The sequence below is a fragment of the Apaloderma vittatum genome, unplaced genomic scaffold (genome assembly GCF_000703405.1).
Source record: "Apaloderma vittatum isolate BGI_N311 unplaced genomic scaffold, ASM70340v1 scaffold11826, whole genome shotgun sequence".
Classification (NCBI taxonomy): Eukaryota; Metazoa; Chordata; class Aves; order Trogoniformes; family Trogonidae; genus Apaloderma; species Apaloderma vittatum.
In genome coordinates, this window is record NW_009720074.1 from 1 (window position 1) to 8,017 (window position 8,017).

The following is an 8,017-nucleotide window of genomic DNA, read 5'->3' on the forward strand; positions in this document are numbered from 1 at the left end:
TTATTTAATATTATTTATTATTATTTATTATTATTATATTATGTATTATGTTATACATTATTTATTATTATTTATTTTTATTTATTATTATTATTTATTTCAATATAAACCAGAGATTTTTAAATGCATCTGTAAAAAAGGGCAAACATTTTAAGATCATGCAGCCTGCTCATTCTACAAAAAGAAGCAGTAACATGACTTTGAGGGATAAAAAAATCTAGTATGTCTTTCCCTGACATACATGGATAGGTGTATCTAAAGTCTGATACCACATCCATCCAGTAAACTCTAAAATGCTTCTGTCCAAGTAAATACTCTATGACAAATTAATAACTTAACCTAATTTGACTGAACGTCTTGGGTTTTTTTAAAACTATTTGCATATATACGGATATATAAATATACACTTACACATGAATAGATGTGTATATTTGTATAAAGGAATACCTACAGATTTAGACTGTTTAGCTGTTGCCAAGATAATGTTTAAATATCAAATTGATAAAACAATAACAGAGATGTTAGTGGTACAGTTAAAAAAGCAACATGATCTATCATCTATAAATAAAACTGTGCAACCTCACAGCATATACTATTGCAAATATTTTTGCATTTGTTTATATGGAATGGGAACTGGAGTGGAAACAATGAGATGAAAATTATATTCTGAATAGTCCCAGAAGGAATACCTCTGCCTGGTCAAATGGCAGCGAATTGCTTCTGGCATCCGTGGGAAGATGTCACTTGTGTCATCACACAACGACCTGGACTGTTCTTTTATGATTTCCCATTATTTGTTCCCTTCTACATGCTTTGATACATTCTGACAGTGGGTATTTTTTGGTTTGCTTTTTCGGAAGCCAGAGATGTGAATTAATAAAGAGACCAGCAATTATATTACAGGCTATACAGATTTACAGAATAATAAGCTGATACAAGATAAGCTATTTCAGTTATATTAAGGGCACATTTTTAATATTAAGAATTTGCACTAGCAGCATGAATAGTGTTCTGCATTTTCATAAAGAAATCATGTCTCCTTGCTCTTCCCTTCTGTAACCCACCTTTGTGTTGATTGAATACCTAGACTTAGTAGTGCTTCACCCAAGGACTTCAGGAGGCATCTGGGGTGGATTGCCTGAATACCCAGCAACTAAGTTTAGTTGTATTTCCAGAGCGCTTCTCAGTGTTCAGCAAATATCTGAAAGTTGGCATCACATCAGCATGTCTTAGCTCTTTAGATTTGGAAAATCAGATCTAAAAATAAAAACTGAAATCCTGGGCTTTTTTATAAGTACATCAAGACTAACTCTTTCTTCTAGAAGCAGTAGTCGAGGGTTCCATGGTCATTGTAGTGATAGAACAAACAGCATGTTTTATTTCTTCTTCTTTCCATGCATTAATAACACTGAAAAGTTTATACCATGAACACTCCCCAAAATTTTTATAACTAATCCTCATCCCTTGGATTATGGGCTATATTCTTTCAGAATAATGTGTCTCTCTCTGAATCTTTGCTGTTTCCCAAACATTACCAAATACTTTGTTCTATACAACACCTCTTCCTTCAGAGCTGCCACTTTTGTTCATCTTGTCTGAAGCTGGAGTATTACAAATTGTTTCTTTGTATATGTGATATGATACGGATTGCCAACTATATATCATAGAATATGCCATCAATGTAGATGATACAGGCTTTTAAACATCTCAAATTCTAGTTCAAATAATGATTTCTTATTTCCCATGTGAAAAGATTTTTAAATATGGTTTTGATTTATTTTTCTTTGGTTTTTTTTTTGGTTAGTGTTTTTTTCCTACTTGATGGGTATCATGAAAATTGTTATTATTCTGCTCTGATTCAGTCAGGGGAGCTAATCAGTTTTAGTCTTAAAAGAATGTTTTTGTCCTCCAAGCACATTAATAGTTATGCACGGTCACACACTGGGAACATACAAGCAAGGCAGTCTCACATAGATCTTTATGGCCTCCTTATCATAGACAGTGAGTATTTGTAGCATGATATGACATGAAAGCATGTAAAAATCTATTTCTCAGTCAAAGCACTGTTTCCTATCCTGTTAGATTTAATGCTATGTGTCCTTCCAGCAGGCGTTTCTGTGCTCTCCCAGATGCTGGCTCTGACAGGGTGATTAGATGAAGATGCTTGTGTATTGCAATAGGAAATCTGGAGATACTCACTCCAGGACATTTGGATTCTGTGGGGTTTTTTTTAAAAGTATGCTTCATACAGGGTAAAAACTGTTTTCCAAAACTTCTCTTATTAACTCTTGAGAAATTAGGTTATTAAAGCTTTAACAGTAGCCAGAGGAAGATATATCTCTTTAAAAACAGTGAAATTGTCCCTGTCTTGTCTTCCATTTGAAGGCAGAATTGTATTCCAAAGGAAATACACCTTTATGCCTTTCCTAGTGTTTTAGGATCTGACAAAAAATGAGCTTTGTTTCCTCTCAGCTTTAGTCATCATTGGACTGTAGTGTGCCAGAAACAGTGGAGCTCTACATACTTTAAAATGTCTTTTGACAACGTGTCTCTTTCTCCACTGAATTTAAAATAGGCATAAAATGTTACATATTTTCTTTTTGGTGACATAGTCTTTCAGTCCCTCCAAAGAGTCTGAGTCCCCTCAGCTCCCTGTGAGCCCCTGGAGCCCACCACTGGACCCCTGGAAGCCCTGTGCCCATCCTTCCTTCTTGACATGCTTCAGCAGCTGGGCATGGAGCAGAGAGGTCTTTGCTCAGCTGGCCACAGTGAATCTCAGATCCTTCTAAGTCTACATTTTCTTTTTATGTTTTCAAGTTTAGGAAACAGTAGTTTCCTAGAGAGCATATTGTATTTAGTGCAATGCTCCCTGCCAAAAATAACCATTGTCTTGCTTCCATTAAGTCTTTTGGACATTTAGACTGCTCATAGTTGAAGGTTTCACATGTAAATTACAGCCAGATACCATAGCTCTGCTTGAGGAGGCAGCTGATTTCTTCATCTTAATTAATTCATTCTTTAATTTTTATTAAGGTGTTTTAAAAATAGACTGTTTCCTTGATGACTTTTCATGTCTGGTTCAGAACTGGTGATGCTTGGCCTCTGCATCTGATGGTTGCCCTATTTGTTCTTTACCAGCAGATTTTTGTTAGGGTGAGGGCAGATGGAGCTCAAATAAGTGTCGTAACAGAAAACAAGATTAGTTCAGTCTGTAATTCTTCACTACATGATTCTCATTTTGAAAACAGTCTGGGATTTGAAAGTGGACAGGAGTAACCTTTATCAGGCCAACCTTTGTACAGGCTGTCTCTTCCTTCCTTCCTTATTAGATAAGGACATAGACTCTCTCTGAGGGAGAAAGGATCGTAATTGTTTTCCTTCACGCAGATACTCTCACAAAGCACTATAGAAATGACATTAACAGCCCGCTGAAATGCAGCCACACGTGGGACTTTTTTATCCTGACAATGAATTATCACTCTCTGCAGCAGGAAGAAGACAATTTTCCTCCAGGTACGGGTGAAACGCTTTAGGGAACCTTTAATAAAAGTCTTTAGAGAACCTTGAATGGCTACCTACAGCAGAGAGGATTTCTGGCTCGCTTCATCTGAAAGATTGATCTCTCTAGGTGTGTGCAGCCATAGCCTGACGCTATGCAGACCTCATTTTTTGTACCTCAGCAAGTGCTGTGCCTTCAAGAAATGTAAAATGATAGTTCCAAAGTCAGCTATTGGTCTCAAACAGCAAGGTACAATACTTCAGCTCTGTCTTTTGCCTTCCACATGCTTTACATATCATTTCAAACTGTGAATTGTGGAGGATTTCACAGTGAGAATCGCGGGCAAGTCTCTCCCGGTCTGTGGTTGGGACTGCATTAGTTGAGTTGTTTCACCTTGTCTCCACGTGTTTTTCTCTACCCCCACAAAATTTAACAAAATAAAGTGGCTGTGGCAAGTGGGAAATGGCCAAAGTATCAGATTAGCATAAATTACCAAAATAGCAAATAACACTGCTGAGAAAACAGTGCATTGTGAAAATCTATTCCCTTTACGGGCAGGAGAGTGATTTTATTTAAGGGCGGAGGAGAAGTTTTTTTGGCAGCTGGTGGTTTAGTTTCTTTTTTTTTTTTTCTTTTTCTACTTACAAAGCAATTTTCAGCATTGCAGACATTCATTTTCCATTACTCAGAAGGGATACTGATAGCTTGTATCTGAAATCTGAAATAATCGATGCCTTCAAAGTCAGTAGTCTTTTCCCTGGCCAACATACAGGCTTTGGCTGCTTCATGAAAATGACTCTATTTTCAAGCCAAACTTCATTTTTAAAGCTGAGAAGTTTTACCAAAGGTCTGAGCCTGTCATGCTGAGGTATGAGGAACAGCGAAGACTGTCATGTTTATGTGCTTGAGTGTGTGGGTGACATTGCTGTGTGTCTGTGGGACGTACATGGCTCTCAGCTTGAGGTGGTTTCAGATCTTCCACCTCCTGGCTGTCAGTCCAGTAGCTCAGCACCACCTGACTACTTAGAAACAATTGCTTCTGTAGGGCGTCTGCATGGGGCAAGGGATGTCAACTGCTTCTTCATGGTTCTCTTCTGTGCAGTACTTTTTGCTTCTAAGTCAGGATGAAGCCATCAGAAGCAGGCAGGAGGTAGTAATAACTAATTAGGAGATGTGAGATACAGACTGAAAGTGGGTAGTGGTAGGACTAAAGGGAATGGACTAAAACTAAAGATGAGTCAATTCAGACTGGACGTTAGGAAGAAGTTCTTCACCATGAAGATGATGAGACACTGGAACAGGTTGCCCAGAGAGGTGGTGGAAGCCCTGTCCCTGGAATTTTTAAGGCCAGGCTGAATGGGGCTCTGAGCAGCCTGATCTAGTGAGGGATGTCCCTGCCCATGATAGGGGGCTTGGAACTAGATGATCTTTAAGGTCCTTTCCAACTCTGACAGTTCTATGATTCTGTGATTATGGACACAGACTAACAGACTGCCAGGATTTAGTGTGGACACCAAGGGCATAGCACAGGATTTGAAACTCTAAAACACATGGATTATTGTCCATGTATGCTGAAATTCTTCCAATCCTCTGTGGAAGTGTCGTGTCACGTAATTGTTTAGCCATGTTGCCCTTTCAAATGAGAGAATTAACTGTACAAAAAAGAATGAGGTAGAGTTGTCCTGATTTAGAAATTGTGATGTGAGTAGATTAAGTGATCTATACATGACTGTCTCTACTTTTGTATGAACTACTACCAATGAATGAATAATATTTATGTAGACATGCTCTAAACAAGTTGATAGGGCACGAAGTGGAAGCATAGTTATTCTTTCTTATCTAAACCCTCAACCTGTTGATACAAGTTTCCTTTTCCTGCTGTTTTTTTTTTTCTATGAAAAGAACTTGACAGATCATTTCTTAACTGATGGATCCCCAGGGCCATGATATGCTGATGTTTCAGGGCCCACGCTTGCTACTGCTTTACGTACGTTAGATTTCTTCATGGAATTTATTTGGTTAATTTTGCCTTCAAATGGAATTTGATTGCTTGAGAATCGTCATTTTCTGGGTACAGTGGTCAAACAGTTTGCTAGCAGCCTTTAATAGGGCATACAGTTGCAACATTTTAATTTAAAATTGGGAGTGATGCAGTTCCTGCATTCAGTTAAGAATTTTACATGCAATATTGTTTTTTAATTGGTGGTTAGAAGTATGCACACACATACATCACTAACCATTTTTAGGTTATTTTAGTGGGAAATTTTGGATAATGGTAGTATGGATCTGATATTTTAGGAAACTGGTGGTCTCCTTTTATACATAATAGCGTAGCAGGGCTGAGAGGCAGTGTCTTGGCCAAGGAATGATCTCCATGGAGCACTCCAGTTCTCATCTTCCTGCCATTCCTTCTGAGGCGCCTCCAAGGAGATCCATCTCTCCTGCGTGCTTCAGGAACCCACATTTCCTTCCACTGACCAGACCCCCAAGAGTGGGGATGCCAGGTCTCATTCTAATGTGGAACCAGGATCCAGTCTGGCTAAGCTCGTGTCCCAGAGGTTTGACAGCATAGATAGAGGTAAGCTAGCACAAGAATCAGTGATGACAGTAAAGCCTGACAAAGCCCTTTTTGTCATGGAAGCCCTTCTGGTGCAGGTGTAGCGGGTTGATAACACGTTTCCCAAAATGTTGTTCGTGAATACACCAGTATTATTCTCTCTTCTCCAAAGGGTACTCTCCTTGTTAGCTTTTTTTTGGAAAAGGTGACACACAAGCTTCATTTTAAAAAGCCTTCCTGAAAAAGTACCTTGTCAATTTTTCCTGGTTTATATCCATTCTGGTTATAGGAAGCAAAAGCAAATGTGGTAATTCTGGATGAAAGGAGTTGTATAGCATACTTTTGATGGATGAGTTTATTGTCCCCCATTGTTTGCACAGTTATCAAAGTTCTGATAATTAGTGTCATATACATATTTTGAGGTGGTGTGGAAAAGCAGTAAGCTTTTAGTTTTCCTCTGATAAAATTGCTTCTACAATTTAGATGGCTTTATTTGACTATATAAAAATTGCATTGAAAAGTAGTCAGATAGGCTTTGGGGCTTTCTTGCCATCATACATTTTTGCTTTGAATAAGCTGATAGATTAAGACAACTGTTCTGTATTTCTGGTTGCTTCCATGGTTAAGTGTACTTTATGGTTGATTTGAAAGATATTTTCATTTAATGTTTTAATACTCTGTAGGCTGTTTTCTGTAGGATCATTCTCTGAAGAAAGGGTTAATACTTATATGTCCATTTGCATCTAGGGCTTTGCTTAGTTGAAGAGCCTAGTGGACAGATGTAAAATTCATGAAGGAATCCTGATGACACTATACATAAAGCAGACATAATGCTGTAGAAGCCCTGCATCGTTTGAAGAACAGCTATGGCCTAGACTTGAAAATCATTATATGACTTCTTAGCCTCATTGCCTGTATCCCCTTGATGAAAGTAAAATGCAATATACACTCTAATGGGCGCTTGACTATCTGTAGTGCTCCTGAAATGTGTCTGTAACTACTCAATGAAATGGTTATTGACAAATCAGGTTAGATCAGCATAAATAGTGATACTGTCACCACTGTATGCCCATCATAACATCTTAAAGGTTGAAAGCTTTCTCCAGGTGGAAGCATGTGTAACCTGTACTATTTTCTAGAATTGTCACAGAATCACAGAATGGTTGAGGTTGGCAGAAACCTCTGAAGGTCATCTGCTCCACCTCCCCTGCTCAATCAGGGCCACCTATAACAGTTTGCCGAGGACTAAATCCAGGTGGCTTTTGAATATCTCCAAGGATGGAGACTCCACAAGCTCTACGGGTGACTTGTGCCAGTCACCCTCATAGTAAAAAAGTGTTTCCAGATGTTCGGAGGGAACACATCCTCTGTTTCAAATTGTTCCCATTGCCTTTGATCCTGTCGCTGGGCACTGCTGAAAAGAGCCTGGCTTGGTCTTCCTTACGCCCTCCCTTCAGATGTTTGTACATATTGATGAGATTCCTCCCTAAGCCCCTTTTTGAAGCTGAGCAAGTCCCAGCTCTCTCAGTCTTTCCTCATAGGAACAATGCTTCAGTCCTTTAATTATCAAAGTGGCCTTTTGCTAGACTCTCTCCAGTAGCTCCGTGTCTTGTACTTGGAAGCCCAGAGCTGTACCCTGCATTTCAGGTGTGCCTCACTAGTGCTGAGTAGAGGGGAAGGATCTACTGGCAATCCTAACACAGCCCACGGTACCATTTGCCTTCTTCGTGCAAGGGCATATTCTTGGCTTGTATTCAGCTTGTCCACCAGGACCCCCAGGTCCTTTACTCCAAAGCTGCTTTGCAGCCAGTCAGCCCCTGGCCCATGCCAGGGCATGGAGTGGTTCCTCCCCAGCTTCAGAGCTTTGCATCTGTCTTTGCTGAACTCTGTGAGACGCCTGTCAGCCCGTTTCTCTGGGCGTCCTTCTGGATGGCACAAACCCTCCGGCCTATCAGCCACTC